A 19,308-nucleotide genomic window follows, 5' to 3' on the forward strand; every position below is an offset into this window, starting at 1 on the left:
ACAAACATTTTACAACAACACCAACGAAAAATTATTGAAAAAAAGAAATTCTACGACAAACAATCGCGCACAGCAAATTTTATATCGCATCATAATTCAATGTCGTGAGTATGTAATGTGTGTATCAGCTAAAAACTGACTTGGAATTGTTTTTATGGTTACAAAGAAAAAGATAAACGTCATGTAAGTAAAACCGCACAGACAATAAAGCAAAACCGAATAAGAAATATCGGCGATGGAAAAAATGTTAGAGTTGGAATGAGAAAATGCGCAAGCATCCAAGCAATTAATTCGATTCCGAGTCACAACCATTCGAATGAGTCATCATCATAATTCTCATCCATTTTCAACGAATAAGCACACAATGGCTCAACGCGGATATTTTCCATCACTAAAATCGAAACAAACGGCAACACATACAAAAACTGTGCACCATTTTCCATACAAAATATCGTTAGTCGTTTGCTATTGGGGACATATAAATTTTTCTCGACTATAAACATGTAACGAGTGCCGATTTTTTTGGTGTTGTTTTTATTTCGCCTCCATTCAGAACGAGCACATGACTCAGGCCTTTGAATAGTCTTCAAGTTATTTTGATGCCAAACACAAACTATCTTTTTTTTCGCTAACTTCTTTTTTGTTTTCATTATCCGCACAGGAAAAATAGAGAGAGCCAACACGCCAAAAAGTCTGGAACATTTTAATGGGTGTTTTCAGCAATAATGTTGCGAAGTTTATCATTCAGACGGGAGAATATGGTTTGAGCATCGAACGCAGAAAAAAAAATTGGAGTGAGTTCAACAGACAAAATTGGGAACGATGCATCGAAATCCAATTGTCAAACATTTTCCAAAGAAAAAAGTATCATATGATATCGTATGAGAGTGAGCGAGGAGAAATGATCTGGACATGAATCTTGTGGAATAGGTGGATCCGACCTGACCCAAAATGTTCTAGAACTTGAGCACTCGTGGTCCACTCCCTTTATAGGGCCCCAATGGGGGTACCAAATTTCCGTTATTTTTCTCGATTTCCCATCGGAAAAGCGAGAAAAATCGATTTGAAGATTTTTCCAGTTTTCATGTTTAGTGAACGCTGAAATACAGATTCAAGTCTCACTGAAAGTCTCAAATTTAAGTCTTATCCGATTTTTCGGTTTTTCGGTTAATTTAAACCCAGAAATCATTCCGCTGTGATTTAAACCGATTTCTGGGTTCAAAATATCCGGATTTTTTTCTGTGAGTGTGCTCGATATCTCAATATTCAAGCGAATAGCGAATTTAATGCGCGCAACTTGAATTAAACAAAACCATTTGCGCACACACACCACTTCATCGTTGAAATTGCATACAAAAAATCTTTGCATCCAAACGTTGGTGCAATCACAAATATGAAACAAAATCTTAAATCATACAAGGACAAACTACAGTTTTACTTAGTTTATTTGCCAGAAAGAAAGCCAATTGTCATCACATATGCAATTTGTCCGTGAGGTAATTTCAGAAGTTTTTTGCTTTGTTCCCATTCTTTAATGTTGTTGTCATTCACTTTGTATAAGATTGATGCTTCTTGGACAATAAAATTTTAAATGGCATGTAAACTAAAGTAAACCATTTATGAAATTGTGCTTTTTTATACATTTCTTCTAAAAGAAAGCCAAAGATCAAATTGTGGTGAAAGGCCATTAATGAGCATGTCAATCCTTCTATCAACCAATGAATAACATTTCCATTAACATGTCGACAAAATATTCATCGATCATATCATTCTGAGCTTGCGATCCCCGAAGAATGCGTAATTGTTTTGATTTCGTACATGTATGGTGCACCAATAATGAATCGAATTCAATTTAAAGTTCTTAAAACAGATAAATTGTGAAAAACACTTCCAGTCAACATTCGATTTTTGCGGTGATTAGACATTAGAATCACACCAAAAGTTTATGATGCGTAAAACGTAATTTGATTGGTTTTCTTTTCTGGCAGAGATAAATTGTATTAAAATTGATTTGAAAATGTGAGAAAACTATTGGATATCATGAAGAAAAACGAGAATGGTTGGAAATAAATAATAATTTTAAATGCACATTTTTGGGATTTAACTTTCTCTTCACTTTTCTATACAGTGCATTCCAAGTTACAAAGCCATCGAACGCCATTTACTCTTTTTTTAATGCAACTTTAGGTATTGAGCATAGACAGATTGTGTGCAGAAGTTTAGTAACTGTAAGTTGAGTATGCATTCAAATTCTAAATTTGTTGGACCATTGTGCGCTGTGTGTGTGTTCAACTGTATGTGCAGTGTCTGAAAAACTATTTGAAATACTTAAAATTCCACTTGAATTGCTGCTGTCCATGTTTGTTCGACTGTATATGTCTATGTGTAAACGGAGCGTATTTTTTTCGCCTTTTTCACACTATCAAACGAGATTAATTTGACTATGCACAACTATGAGTTTGCACTTGAACAAAGAATCATTTATGTACTTCGTTACGTGTTCACAATTGAATTACCCGATAGCTATTTTTCGGAACAATGCGATAAATGTAAAATATTTTTCTCGGCAAAATCGAAAATGCGAAACTTTTCGTATGTTGAGAATATGTGAACAATACATTCATTTCCCTCGTCGCTCGTTTTTTGGATGTGTGGTGTGCGTGTATAGGTGCACATGGCACCAATGTCCGGTGTTGCTTTTTGGCTGGTGAGAATATTATAACCGGGATTCAGATTCCCGTCGATAAGCTAATGTCTATTATTGTTTTCATTATGAGTTTAACCAGCAAACCCTGAGTGAGATGGTGTAACCGAAGAGAGAGCATTAAAGCGAAAAGGTGTGTGCGGGTGTGAGAGCGAGTGAAAAAGGCAAACCGATAATCAATTTAAAAACTGAGGGTAAATCCATTCGTTCACAACAAGGTTTTTCGAATCGAATTTTTGCTCCGCAGTGTTTTTTTGGGTGGGGGTGGGAAGCCAAACTCGAAAATCGAATTTCATAGCTGCATCGAATTTCTTTTATTCGTACGAATAGATTATTTCAAATCAAAGTCGTTGTGCTCTTTCACAACACTCACAAGTTTTCTCGTTTGCACCGTGTGTCCATTCCAATTGTTAGTTACGTGCTCCGAAATGATAAAGCAATTTCATAACTTGGTTCGTTTTTTTCGCCCGTGAGTTTAGATATGTACAATTTTCCGGTTTCTTTATGCTCATCGTATCCGTATCGATTCAGTGATGCTATCTCGATTTCAATGTGCAACTAAGTTTGCATAAATCATTTTCAATTTTTAACAAGGAATAAAATCGGTCTCTCTCTCTCTCTCTCGGTAGTATGCACATTAATTATATAATACACCTGATGTTTCTGCAACCATTGTTCATTTGTTTGAAATTTAATAAGCCAAGTGCTTCATCTTCTGACATTTCCTCGCATTTGGCTTTTCATAAATATTGAATTTCAAACGGATTGTGTATATTTAATTTAAAGATTGTTATTATAACAATCTCTCTCGGTCTCAGCCTCCTCCCGCAGTCTCTTGCTTGAAACTCAACCGGTTTATTTTTCTTCACTTTCTCGGTCCAATCGTGTACAATATAGTAAAAATAAACATTTTGTGCATCAATAAAAGAATAAATGCATATTGATTTCTCTCTATTGATACATTTTGTTCACCAATTGCGAATGGCATTTCAATCATTCGGATCGCAACATTGTTATATCGCAGGATATGGGATACTTCAACATTCTATTATTCTTTGTGATTTGTTTCTGGAATATTTGCAATTGTTGTTTGAAATAATAACATACATATATCCTTGGCGCTTGAATTGATTTCAAAGGCTTGACTTCGGTTTCTTCACTCTTTCATTCTCGAGCTCTATCTCTCTCTTTCTTCACAAAAACATCATATGCAAATAATTACTGTTGCATCCTTGTCATTCGTATCATTTTTCGTTCAATAGTTCGTTGTGTTATACTCGCGTCATTCAAGAGGAATGGCTCGGATGTAATGGTAAAAAAATATATATCTAAAATTCCATATTATTATAAATAATGTTGGTAAGAATTTTTCAAATGGTTCAACAAAGAATATTCGTTCCAATTCGTTCATATGATTGATTCAAACTAATTTGTGGTGAATAGAAATGGTTTGATTGGAGTGGCTAAATTCTGGTATCCAATCTCAAAATCCATTCTACAATTAAATTAATGATCTGTTGAAGTTTGTTTCCGTTGTATAAAATGTAACGAACCGTATGTTAAATCGACTTTTTCGCGCGATTCAATTGATTTATGGCAACTGACGGTTTTACATCGTTCAAATAAATTATTTCATTAAATACAGAAATCCATCTCACTCATCCCCTGCACGCAATTCAAACTCATTTATATCGACCACGCAAAATCGTCTAATTGTTGAACATTTTCCTGTCATTTTCACGCGGTTTTTGGGGTGACAAATTTCTCGTTCACGGCTAGCGTGTTTGAGTTTTTTTTTATTAGAAAAGCAGACAAAATATACACTCTCGTTAGGAGTGAATAGAAAAGTGTGACATAGAGAGAAAGCAAACGAATAAGTAACTGAAAGAGAGCCGTACATCGAATCGTCACCAAAATTCATTAAAGTCGTCAATGAAATAAAACGGTTCAATTACACAATTAATTTGGTTGACGTTGTCGACTGGCTGCGTGTTGCTTTCCATTAAATACATTACATAATTTTTGATGGTGTTCGCGCAAACTTGATGTTACGCCCGCCTGCTTGTATGCTGGTTGCGGTGGAAAAATCACAGTTTAACCTTTTGTATTGCCGCCATTTGTTGTGCGACCCTTATCAAACCGACACACTGAAATGTGGCTGCAAGTGCTCACACTTTGCCAGCCAATTTCTCATACGAACTGTGTCAAAATGTTTTCGTTTTGTAACGAACAATTAACAGACGGAAATAGCTTAACGTAAATGAAGGTGCAAATGTACAACGGAACAATTTAAGGACAGTTCAAAAAAAATACAATAAAGTGAGTGAATCAAAAGAAATTCCTTCACTTGGACGTAGTTGTCGCAGTCAATGTGTTTATATAATAAGAAAAGACACTTTGTCGAAGTGAAAAAAAAAATAGTCACGTCGAAGGCAAAAAAAATGGTGAATGTGTCTATTGTTTGGTACTTGGCTTTTGTTCGCCTCTTTATCAACTCGACATGCAATAAATAATAGTTGTTTTATTCATGAATTACTTGCTGTTAAATAGACTCGGTTTCATTGTTTCTCCGTTTATTCCTTTTTTCACGTTCACTTACTCCACTGTTTTCCCGTTGTTAGTTCGAACTCAATGAGTTAAAAAAAAGCGTCGCATTGTCACTTAGCTCAACATATGCCTTTTGTGGAAATCTTTTTTCCTTTGTCGTGACGGTGTTTGCATTTGCTACTTTTGGTGTCGGTTTTGTGGTATAAACGTGCAAACGCACGTTCCACACAATCCGTATCCCATTTACATGCTTCATTTATAGCATTACACGTTTCCTCACGCATTAATTAACCAGAAAAAAGAATGTTTCAATTATGTAAACGATAAATGATAACATTAAATAAAATATATAGCGAATGCGATAATCGAAGCGAACTTTTGCAAAACTTTGCCATTTAGAAAGCAGATGAACGCTTGTTAGCAAGTCATTTTTGACATTCCAAATTATATATTCCATTAACAAAAATGAATGGAGCGAATTGCGCCCCAATTTTACTTCGAATAATGACGCTTATAAACGACGACCATTTATCGGCATCCATAAAAAGCCAAATTTATTTCAATTAATTTTCTTCGAACAAATGATTGTGGTCAATTTTTATTGATTGCCATGTTGATGATGGAAGAATGCTTTTATTGTTTGTGAAACTGAGAGAGAGAGAGAGAGAGAGAGAGAGAATAAGGGTGTGGATGTGTGTAACAAACATACATTTTGTATCAATCAAACGCTTGTCATTTTGCCGAAACAATCACAATAGATGAAAAAGAACTTCACGGGGTTTTGTAATCGGTAATTACGTGAATTTTTTTTTTAATAGCATGAAATTAAAACGACTTATGGTATAAATGTGCGTTAATTTCTTTTTATAATCCGTTGCAATTAATTTTCCGGTTTTTTGGTGTGGTATATCATTATCGCTTTTTTTTATTCTTTACATTATGGCAAATGCTTCCCCTTTTTTTGTCGAGAACTTTAATGTGGCGCACATTTTCCATTGAGATATTTTTCAAAACTTTAACTATGGAGTTTGAGAACAAAAATCCAATAAAATCAAGTCATCAACAACGATAAAACAAATTTATTGCCGATTTAAAGCCACCCTCACCATCCGCACACAATTGCCGTCTGTTCTTACGACAAAGAAGAGCCAAATTGTTGTGTCGCGAAAAAGAGCTCTGAAATGTGAGCTTCCTTCGAACTGTGCATGTGCGAGTTGTAATTTGGAGTTGTTAAAGCATGTCGATAAAATTTTATCGATAATGACAAAATTGAAAACACAATTAATGGATTGACAAAGCAATTACTCACAGCAATTAACAGGATCACATCACAACAAGATAAACTCTCTTGCTATTTTCATGCTGTTGCCAACAAACACATGATTTGTTCGGGGTGTTTTTTTCTTCTTTGCTCTTCTTGTCTGTGAGGATTGTTTGCTGGTATGTAATTCATCGAAAATATTTATAAGCGCGCGCAAAGTTGTGCCAATAAAACCAAACTCATAAAATATGTCTTATTACTTTAATAATAGAAATTCTTGAAATGATTTCATCGCCAAATTCATGTCATTTATCACATATTTTGAGCGTTTCGATGTCATACAGCATATATGCACGGATATATCAATCATTAAGCATATCAAATTCATGCTGTTTGTTTGTTTGCGGTTTTAGCGTGTATCGAATCGATTAAATAAAATACCAAAATCATTAATTACATCATGACACATCAGTTCTGCAATAGATTGAGAGATGGAACGAGCTGATTATAGGGTTGTTAAAGGTGAGATGTGACCAAGTTATCATTCCACAAATTCCATTCTTTGACATCTGAAACATGCCAGCTATGTTATGTACAAAACCAATTAAACTTTGCGATTTTGTGCGGCAAACTGGATGAGAACAACGACAACGATGATGTCATACGAGTAATACATCCAAACTTTTCCGAACAAAAAATTAAAACTACCGACATCAACATGTAATTTACGGATTCGTATTTGTCTATTTAGTTTTGGATGAAATCAAACAACATTTCTTTTTCAATTGTTCAGTTTTTTAAAACTTTTAATCGCTCACATTGAAATATTTTAGGGATATGAGAGGCTTAGAGGAAAAACAGCACGTCGCATCCCACCTCCTTCTCTTGCTTACAGAAATATCCGTAAGTGAGAGAAAGAGATGCGACCTACGAATGATTTTGTTCATCAGTCAGAATGAACTGTATTTACTTCTCCACGGATAGTTTTGCAATAGATCTCTGGCCTTCGCGACGAGAAATTTCTATTACAATTTTTCTCCACACACTAATCTATTCATCCACACAAGATGCTTAAATTCTCAGGGAATTATCTTTTTTTCTCAAAAATAAAGAGCAGAGAAGATTCACTTATAATGTTGACATTTTCATTTTTATCTAATGAAAAATGGGTGATATCTATTACCACACTCCGCACATTACTGCACATTACTGAGGTATACTGTATAGTAGCAACATTTCATTATAAAAGAATAAAGACATGATGGATTTAATCACATCGGAAAATTACAAACTTTCGAAACTCAATAGTTTCATATCATCCTTCATCGAAATGAAACTTTGCTCACATTCAACTTCGAGATTGTTCATAATCATTTTCGATTTATGTTTTTCCTAGTTTTTTTTTCTCTCCTCTAATCTACGAAAAAACAATCATTAAGCATAAGAACAAAATAAAATACAGGACAATTTTCAACTCAGTAAAATTATTTAACAACAGAAAATTACAAAACTTTACACTTTTCTCAGAAAGGTAGACGTGCATCAACGCTTAATTCATAGCAGTAAAACTCCAGACATGTTTAGATCAAAAGCACTCTTTGAGTTTTTTGAGTAAAGTTCTCATTTGCAATTTAGACAAATTTGAAACAATGGTTTGAACTATATATCTTTCCATATCTCCATGTATCTCACTCTTTCCATCCATTTTCATAAAATGCTAAAAGTCCTAATTGAAAGTGTATTTAAAATGATGTTCATCACTTCTAGTGAACTTATATCGAAACTTTTCTGCATGATACCACCATAATAATAATAATAACTATTTATTTTAATTTTATTTAATAACATCTCTATTAGAAACTCTATTTAAATTGAAGTTTAGTTTTTAAATACATAAAAGTTAAATGTTTGAGGAAAATTCAGTAATATTTATGAAGTGAGTAATATTCGAAAATGGACATGTATTTAATATCTCATTCGTTTTGAATTCTCAGAATAGTAACGTTTATGCCAGTAATGTGCGAAGGGGGGGGGGGTTTTTGCCCCCCCCCCCCCCGGGCTTTGGGGGGGAAAAATTTTTTCGCAAAAATTATTGGAATTTGCTAGATTTTTTATTAAAAAAATTGAAGACCTTTTTTTTTTTTTTTCGCTCATCAATGTAGAAAATTGAGGAGAATTCTTTAAATTTGCTAGGGTTTTTGGTTCCGAGAGATTTGTTTCGCGGAGAAAATTCTTTCGATTTGCTAGGGATTTTCGCCTCAAAAAGTGACTTCCAAAAAAAAAAAAAAAAAAAAAAAAACGAAAATTTGTTTGATTTGCTAGAGAATTTTTGGTTTTTGAAAAATCACCCCTCTCTGTAAAATGTAGCTCGCACATTACTGGTTTATGCAGAAGAATGGAAAACTATTGGATGTGAAATGTCCAGGCATTTCAAGGAAGTTCTTTGAAACTTCAAAGAATATCACTTTTCTTCTGAAAGAATATTTCTTTTTCGGAAGTCTCTCGACAAATGAATATATAGGTAGGTAAGAGAAGTTATTTTTGCCATCATTTCAATTGAGATTACTTTCTTCAAACTTACAACAAAATATATTTGCATTGATTTAGCTCTCAAATTATCTGTGCAAAGCACATTTTTTGCGATCGCAATGTATTTTACCAAACAATATTGAGGCTATTATAAAGAACTAACGCCATCGCGAAGCCATCTTTTTTGGAAAATTGTATGTAATGTGTTATCGAAATGTGCAAATAGAACGGAAATGTATAAATAACATGCTGAAATTGTATCGTCATATTCGAGCGATCGACTCAAGTCGAGTGGCAAAGATGAAATGAATGCAGTGAAATGTAATAAACATCATTAAACCGCGAGTTATGCAAATCTAACGATTCATCGTGAAGCAAAACAAAAAAAGAAAACAAATTGTACACTCTTACGTGCGTCAAACGAATCGGCTTTGCGAATAGGAAAATCGAAAAATTGCTACGGTGGCACGGTGGATGGTTGTGTGTAATTTTCAGCAACAATAATTTGAATTTATTGCGTTACGCATCGACATCATTGTCGTCGTCGTCTTCGTTGTTGTCGTCAATGCGTGTAACAGCATTGATTTAATTTAATTGCCGCCTATCGATTCGATTGGTTTTTACATTCGCCATAATATTGAATCAATACGATTTTTCTTATTTATTTATGCACGCCGTCCAATCTTTATTGTAACTGAGCACGCATTTTCAATTTCTTTAGCCTTACGAATTCAACGCAATGTTTATTTATTTAATACGCATGAAAATTGGCACGTCAACACATCACAGGCCAAAAATCCATAAATTTGATAATGAATACCCTCTTCGGAATCGAAAAACGAACGCACAATTTTTGACGAAAAAAAATCGTAAATTATGCCACAGATTCCTTTTCAATGGCAAATTGCATTCGCGCTCGGTTCATTGAACATTTTGAGTTTTAAACGAACGACGATGAGAAATTCCTGACTGAATTGAAATAGAAAAACAAGACAATTTATTGATTTCAACAATGTGATTCATAATTGAATTAAATTTGCATGATTTTAAATTTGATTTTGCATCTATTTTATTTGCAAGTATGTCTCGAGAGTAAATGATGATGATGTCAAAAGTCGCGCTCTCTCAATTTCACGAGCATTTGTTTTATTTTCGAATCAAGTTTTACGGTATTTTCTACACTTTTGACGGCGTATCGTTTTCAATAGCAAGAAAAAGCATCTGTAACCGAATGAATTAATTAAAAAGCGAGAGTTCAACAAGAGCAAGCAAAACAGAGACAGAAAAACTGTACGATCCATGCCAACACTGGGCGGCTTATTCATTTATTATTTATTTATTCAAAAGTCGACTTTTTTCGCGGTCGAATCATTTTCGCAGATGAACTTTGTTGTTCTTTCGGTTGTCAAAAACTGGTCGATTCCTGAATTGTTTTTTTGTGAAAGTGTTTCCAATGGCTTTTTTTAGCATTTTATACCATTCGGCTTTTAATCAACGTACCCAATTGAATTTCAATGGCAAAAATTTCAAGTACAAAAACTATGCACTCACGCAACCTCAAAAAAACTATATAGAATGTGACAGACATCAACGAATAAAAAAAAATAAAAAACCATTTCGGCGAAAGCGTCACGCGAATGAAAAAAAAAAATATGTTGAGAAGAACAAAGCAAATGTTTTGTTAAACATATTTCATTGAGCAGCGCATAAACAAAACCATCATATAAAAGTGTTCATGGTTATTGAAACGAGCGGGTGCGCGCTCACTGTCGATTGAGAGGTACTCAAAACAGTTGACAAAAAAAATAGGAAGAACTGTATGTATGCGACATGCAACGGGGTAAAAAAACGCCACGGAAATTGATTGATTGATTTTTATTGAAGTGCTTTGTTATTTTTACTCTGCCATTGGCAATGCTCATCGCTTAGATAATGGTAGTCAGCGCGATGGGCTCTGCATGCAGCCACATTTTTTTGTTCGCCATATTTTATAACTCGCTGTCTATGCTGAATGAAATCGAGTGACAATTTTATGGTAGTTTTCTATATAAAATTAAATATGTAAGCAATTCAAATAAACAAATTTGACTATTGTTTCCGAAATATCGATTTTTGAAGAGGAGAATAAACGTAGTTCAATGATACAATTGTGTTACTTTAGTTCGCTCATATCTCATTCATTTTTGGCACTCAGTTCGATGAACTTAATAATGGAAATAAGAGCTGCGACAAAGCCGATGATCGGAGGGTAAAACTTATAAATTTGTTGTCTACTCCAAATCAGCCGAAAACATGAATTGCGGTCGAATTATGTGTTTTGTATTGTGCGCACGTTTTTCTTCTATTATTTATCGAACATTGACAATGGCCGCCCCAAACTATAATATGTAGTTTCAGTTTGTTAATCATATTAACTTAATATTGTGTTCAATCTCTGCAGTGCTTTTGTACAAGTTTATTCGGGCTCCTGAATTACTGTGTGATTTCCAGACAATATATTGAACTAACTGGTCAGTTGAGCTGACAGTACGCTAGCCAGCTAAATGGACTCAAACAATAGAAGTTATTGTTATAATGAACAATCACTTCTATTAAAACAAGAAAAGTGATTCATCATTAAAACAATAACGTCTATTGTTTTAGCCCATTTAGCTGGCTAAAGTACTGTCAGCTCAACTGAGCAGTTAATTCAATATATTGCCTGGTGATTTCGATTCTCTTTGTCCTGGACTTACATAGCTTTTTTTGGACAGAACGACAATGAACGAAATATAAAATGCAGAACTATTTTCCGTTGACCCATAGTCTGGTGTCTGTCATTGCATGCAACATCCCAGTCGACAGTTGAAAAGCGGTCGGTGCGCGTCAAAACAATCCAATTAGGATATGAACATTACATTTGAACGCGTTTGGCGGTAAATTTCTTAAATCGAATCACATACCATGAGTGTAACCATATGCAAACGCAATCCCTTTAGTCATGTCCATTTTTTTAATTTTGCATGTAATGCGATGTGATTAATATTTCATTAAGCATATTACCACATATTTTATAACAGTGGTAACCAACAGTGCATGTGCTTTCATATTTATATATTTTTTTCCCTCCATTGACCATTACATTTTCATTTTTCGCTGTGTGTTTTGCCTTGATTCAATCAAATTGTGTATGAATTGTTTTCATTTTGTGTGTGTGTGTGTGCCTGTTTCGAAAATAGTGTCTAAATGAGAAAAACACAATAACGAACCAAAAATTACTCCATTCAGAATGAAATGAATGGGTAAAATGTAAAAAGTTTTGGTGCGACAACAAACTGAGTTTAATATGTGAATGTTTACGGTGAAATTGAGAGTAAATTATTGATATGTATACGCCATGCATCACACCATGGGAGCGATATGTGTGCACTGGAGCTCGTTTTTTTTTCATGTGAAATTGCTTGCAAAATTACAGAAACAAAACAAACAGCCTTCGAGCTCAAATGAAAAGTTTTTTTTGTTGTGTTTTCATTCCAAGTGAATGGATGGGAAATGTTGTGGATTCGATTCAACGCGTTACCTTTTATGAAACCAATGAAAAATGGTTGGATTTTGTATTTATTTCTGTCGAATATAAACTTGATATGGAAATGGGCGCTTTGAACAACCGCATTTCAATTCATAAAGGTAGAAATCTATTCATTTGAAAATGGGCGAGAGTTTTGTCGTGGTTGAATTATATCGATCATCGTTTTTTTTTTCGTCGAAAATCCCGTCGATTCATTAATTCCATTCCAATGCAAGCACGCACAATCCATCAATTACCATACTCAGGTCGAATGCGCTGGAAGTTTTCACAAAGTAGATAACAAAAAAACATATGATGATTTATATTAATCACTTGGAGGCTTTTGATGACTTCTATCAATGTATGAATGGCAGTGTCAACAACCAATCAAGGGATTTCTAGTTAATGTATTTCTCTGATTTTTCTGATTATTTGCGATTGATGAATATTCATCAATGGATATTTATATCGGGAAAAAAATGAAATTCAACATTTTTCACATTTGAATGTTATTCAGAAAAATGAATGAATACAAAAATTGTCAATGTTCAATGTTGTTTTTTCTCTGCTCTACATTCGATATAGAAATGAAAGCATCTTTGAGTTGCGATTTAATAGGAATTCTACTACAGAGAAAATGCATTTTTTTATTAAACGCCCATTTTCTCTCTTTTTTTCACTCTTTCTCACCCTCTCTATGTCACTACGAATTTTCGCTCTCACTCTATACAAATAACTTTTGAAATGTTCTGTCGTTTTTAATATTTCACATTTCCGAAATACACAATTCATAGCAGAGAGAGAGAGCAAAAAAAATGTGAAAAAGATCTCATTCTTGGGATGTGCTGCGAAGAAACGCTTTCGAAATAATGGTCAAAAAAATATTGCTGTGCAAACGGTGATGCTCACACAGAGGCGAACGGCTGTAAACACATATTTTTGTAAGAAGCCATTGCTTCCATTTCCTTGAGTTCATCTCGGATTTTCCTCTTCGCCGTACTTCCTGACTTTTAACGAATACGCCGCCACCAAAAATATAAATTCCATGTGCTACACTTTTTCTGTTTCGCTCACGGTACGTGCTAATATTAACGCCTTTCATGTTTTCAAGCAAAATGTTCGGATTGCAATTCTTTTTTTCCACGGTGTATTTGCATCGTCGTTGGGGCGCGAGCGCGCCGAAAAATACCCCGAAACATGAAATGTTAACTATAAGTTAATATATGGCATTTGATGGTGGTAGACAGTTTAGCGTAGCGAGAAAAATAAACACTAAATATTTTGCTGTTGCTCAACTTGAAATCACATTATTTATTGCTCATAATGAACATTAAGAGAGTGAGCGAATGGAGGAGAAAACGAACGAACGAGTGAATAGCGCAAAAAAAAAAATCGAAAACATAACAGACGATGCGAATCAAGTACTGCTGTCGTTGTCTTCGTCCCCTGCTCATCCTCAAAAATAAGATGGAAATGCTTACTAACGAACAACAACAATAAATATTTTATAAAATGACATATTATCCGGTAAGAATGGAATGCCAACAACGGCACCAGAAAAGCGTAAAGAAAACGGTGAAAGCTGGCTGCAAAAACTGCAGCCACCAAGATTCTCTTTTACATGCAAATAAAAACAACAATGTATACGAATAAAAAAGGATGCTGCAAAAGCCGAAGGAGCTGAAAAAATGTTATGAAGTAAGCAAAAACGATTTTTATTTACAAAAAAATGTAGATAATAAGAGAATTATGGGCGGTAGTATCTATTGCCATAATTTATAACCTACAACGCATCACCGTGTTGCCTTTTTTCTGCTGCCTGTGACATACACACAGCAGCGGCAGCCGCCAACGACAGTGGAAACAATGTCGCTTTTTAACTTTCACTTGGCTTTATTAAATTTATCTATTCAACTTTGTTTTTTTTTTCTTCGTCTGAAATTTGTCATTCACTATTTTCTTGTTATTAAACAAAGTCAAATAAATAAGAAGTGATTTTTGTCTTACTCAACAGTGGATGTTCATGACTTTGGTTAAAGACAAACACAATCATTTCACTATGTATAAAAAAGTGATAAAAACGATTCTTTCTGTTGGGGCCAGCCAAATACAAATGACTACAGTCAAATAAAGAAATATGCACTTTCACTTCAATTTTCAACACGGCGTGGAACAACAATTGTAAACAGCCGAGTGAATATTTAATGACAAATAAATGAAAAATACGCAGCTTGCAATTTTCTGCACACAAAAAATCCGACTGAAGAAAAATAAAGTGGGAAGAAGAATGAAAACATAACGAATTTATGTGACTTTAATGAGATACGATGTTTACATAGAAGGAAAAAATATGCTAACAAGATAGAGGAAAAATCACATTTTTTTCATGCTTTTATTAGCTCGAACATTTGGTTAACTTGCAGTCAGATGCCTGCCCCGAATGCATTTCATATTGAATGGAAAAATATCCAGCGGACTTTTGGCGAAAAAAGGGTAGATGTTTTTTCAACGGGGACATTTTTCATTATTGAACAATGTTCATGATGTTGGCCGCTATTTTGTTTGGCTTATATTATTCGAAAAGCCTTTCAAACTATAGACTCTACAGTGTTGATTCGAAAGTTATGTTCATTAAAACCATTTTTTTTTTGTCTCCAATGTCGAACGATATACATTTTGATGATTTCACTTTTGTAAACATCTATCGGTACAAAACAAGACCAAGAAGAAAATTATGATAGGTTCCCATTGAATTTCAGCGAAATTTCACTTCAACAAAGAGGTAGTTTGATCTATTATTTTTTTATCTTATCTTTAACCAATTTCATGCGGCCCATTGTAGTTCTTGTCCATAAGTTTTCAATTTTTTTGTTTTTACAAGTTTTCAATTTGGTTTTTCTATTAGTTAGCTTGTGGTGTTGAACATCAGTTTTCGGTTATAATCAAGTGTTTAAGACCCAAATAGAGTGAAAATGTATATCAAAGTATCATCTTTCACAAAATGTAAATAATAGAGACAACGAAATATTTCGTTGATTGATTCAAGTGCTCAAATTACGTTGGCATTTCATTTTGAAGCGTCATGAAAAGAAGCCGATATGAGGTTTCGCAAACCAAAAAAATATATGATATATCTTTATCACTTATGATGTTTCCACTCTGTTCTCCATTTAGCCAAATTTCGTGAGTTTTTTTGTTATTCATAACATGAAGAAGACAAACAAAAAAGCACACACCATTCGTGTATCCAACATTAAATATTGTATACATATTTGCTCATGGTAGCACGCAATATATGATGGTATTGTGAATATGGATGTATTAACATGTGAGTGAGTATGAATGTTGTGAATGGAAATCGTGTGTATTTTTCTGTATTTATATTCCTTTAAGCGCTCATAAAGCTTTTCTGGTTCGATGGTAATCGTTTTACCTATCGCATTTCAATGCAACATTTTCCATTCAAATATATATCCATGCATGTATACAACCGAAAATATTATTCACTCTATAAAACAAATTGACGCTTTGTGGTATTCCGCAAAATATAGACGCTTTCAAACATGGATTTTCATTTTTTTTTTGGCTGCTGCCGCATTTGTTGTTGCTTCGGACCGAAGCCTTCGGTTATGCCGCTGGAAATTCCTTCCGTGAAAAATACAGCTCGCGCACCAAATTCGAATCCACGATAATAATATTATCAACTTCAACGCCGATAATAAATTGCTTTAACTTGTTTATTTTCCGTTTTTTTCGTTGTTGATACTTTTTTGTGGGTTATTCACAGGTTCGATTTCAAATGGGATTTTAATGAAATAACCAAATTAAACCCCGGTGTTATGTCTATTGCGTCCAGTATAGTTTGTGGATTCTGGATATTCGGCCGCGAGTTTTTTACGGCTCTAAATACTCGTAAATAAAATCCAAGGTTCCACTATCTGATTGACATTGAAATTCACTCGGGTATTACAAGCGGAGCGTAAATTGTGACCCTTTTTTGTGTGAAGGATGAATGAAACGAAGCGATAAATCTTTATTCAAAAATTCCAAATAGTTTGACATTTTCAATCGGCGACACGATTGAACTGAATTGGCCGAACGGATTTTCCAGCCGAATTGGAAATGACATGACGAAGTGCACAAACGATAAATACATTCACACAAAAAAAAAAAACAAGTTGACGGTCGGTGAAGTAGTTGCGTAAATGTGGCGCGACATATAAATGAAACTAAACGACAGACATGCATTTGGAATTCATACCGGTTGCAAAATGTTCGACAAGCACGAAATAATAATAAAATATGATATAAATAAAAACATAGCATAATGTTCGACATGAGTATACACTCTGTGTAACGCGTCGATTTTGCGAGCCGAGATTGTTTTTCGGTGTCACAAACAAACTGAAACTAAAAGCGGTCGCTTGACAGTAGGAAAAAAACAGAAAAAAATACACTCGAAAATGGAAAATCGAAATTTAGCCACCGTTGTTGAAAGCAATGAATAAAAAAAAACAGTCATATTTTATAATCCGATAATCCGTTCGGTGGGAATGCCGAGGTACTATGAACCAAACACGAGACAGCGAAAATGTTGCAAATTCACTACTAGCTCGCTGGTTTGAACAAAAACAAAACTGCGAATTAAAATTTTCGATGCAAGCGAAAACTAGATTGAAGGGCACGAAGAAAAACAAACCGAACTTTTTTTCTTGATCTATGAAACAGTCAGCATTTTTTTCCGTTACGTTCACTGCATTTTATTTATTAATTTAATTAACATTTATCTCCATTTGCTTTAATTGAACGTGTCAAATGCATTCATCGCCATTGATCCCAACAAGCGCATGTATGTGCAAAAAGAGTGCACTAAAGAAAACAATTGGAAAAACTAAAAATCCTTTTTCTATCATCAAGTTTTACGCGATACCGAGCTGTTTTAACAGAGCGAAAAAAAAATCAAATGGATGAACATGAAGCAGCATATACGAAGAAAATAAATCTACTTGAAACTGACACATTGAAAATCCACACACTATTAAAACCTAAAGAGCAGTTTCAAGATGCATTCAACAGAAGTATAGTAGGAAAGTAAAAAGCGGACGGAGGGATCGGGTAAGAGCGAAACTCGAACAACCAAAAAAATTCTTAAGAGTTTGGCTTAAAAGTAAATTTTAAAACAAACTGAATTAACTGAAACATTCGAAAAGACAGAGTTGGAGAGAGAAGTCGAAAGTAGCCTTCTCTCCATTAATTCAGTTTCTTTGTGAGCGCTTATCATCATCTCGTCGCCGCCGCTGCTGTGAGATGCAATTTCCCCGGCAATTTTCGGTTGCGATGAAATGCAATTGCTGCATATATAGACAGCAAAAGATCACACAAGAGAAAGAGACAAAAAAGGAGAGAAAGAGTGAGAACACGTTTCGCAAAGTTTTACCATAATCATCATCGTTATCAAAAGGTACAACGACCAAGAAAAAGCGGGTCCATTTTCGCTTTCTCTCTTTCTCTCTGTAGGTCTTTCTCCTTCGCTTTCTCTATTTTGCTTTCTTTATTCTCTTCGCCCCCTCATCTTCTCCTTCGCACATCCCCATCACACTGGGCTCCACCAGAAAAAGAGTTGAAGCGAACGAAGCGTGGCGGGGGTAAAAAGTTGCGAACCGAAAAATGGAAGACAAACCAAAAGAGTTGAAACTAACTTTGGCAAAGTGTAACGAGGAATACAAAAACACACACACACACACAAACAATAAAGTCAACGAAAAGTTCAGCGGCAGTGCAAGTACTTCGTGCCGTAATTCATTTTTGATGATAACAGAATGAAACAAAAGAATAAAGTTTGTCTTTAAGTGACCAATGACAATTTCACCGGGGTGCGCGTACATACATGCACAAATACACGTACCAGTGCATACATCGCATACATTGAAAATCCAAATTTGTCAAATATATTAATCTCATTTTTGATGTGATCCCGCCGTGTGAGAAGTTAGCCGAGAAGAATTCGAAATCTTGATGAAATGAAATCTATGTGTTTTGTTTTCGCTCTTCGTGGCGTTATCATAAGATTTCGTGTTGACTAAGCATTTGGTCATTTGTTCGATCGAGATTAATTCTAATAGATAGACACTATCTGCTTGTGTGTTCATTTCGTTTGAACAAAGAGTAACGTCCAAAAGTCGCTGTGGCATTTGAGTTTTCGATTTCATCGCTCCAAAGTATGTTTGAATGCATCGTCGAGCAAATTACATTCTCTCATCGCTACGAAATGTAATCCGTTGCGCGCCAAAAAGAATGAAAAAAAAAACACACAGAAAACCAAACTTAGTTGACACATTCAGTAAAAGTAATGAACAAACTGAATGTCGTCGCAATGTCTTGTGCATTTAAAATAAATAAGCTGCTTCACATATAAGTCTGGTGATTCGAAGCTTTTCATTCTATTTTTCGATCCGCAGAGATGGTGAGGAGGGAAATGGGGTGCGGTTGAAAAACGAAGAGCGAAAGAAGAGAAAATGTACTTTCTAGCCGAACTGAATGAAGGAAATAGAATTGTGTCTTAGTCGAAACACGTTTTCTTGTTTGCCTTTAGTGCTTGATGCACGCACTTGTACAAAACTTGAAAACGAACAGTAAATGTGATAGTTTCACTTTGCAACGAAGCAAACTCTTTCTTCTTTTCGATGAATTGTGTAATGCTGGTTTTACGAATTAGCCGCT

The 19,308-nt window shown here is 34.6% G+C and overlaps 1 protein-coding gene across 2 annotated transcripts in view; it reads right to left on the reverse strand.

Annotated features, from left to right (window-relative positions):
* Positions 1-19,308, reverse strand: part of LOC116341905 (carbonic anhydrase-related protein 10) — a 78,184-nt gene that overhangs the window by 37,958 nt on the left and 20,918 nt on the right. The window lies entirely within an intron of this gene.

The sequence above is a fragment of the Contarinia nasturtii genome, unplaced genomic scaffold, assembly GCF_009176525.2.
Source record: "Contarinia nasturtii isolate CC-2019 unplaced genomic scaffold, AAFC_CNas_1.1 Cnas_scaffold_810, whole genome shotgun sequence".
NCBI classification, from domain to species: Eukaryota; Metazoa; Arthropoda; class Insecta; order Diptera; family Cecidomyiidae; genus Contarinia; species Contarinia nasturtii.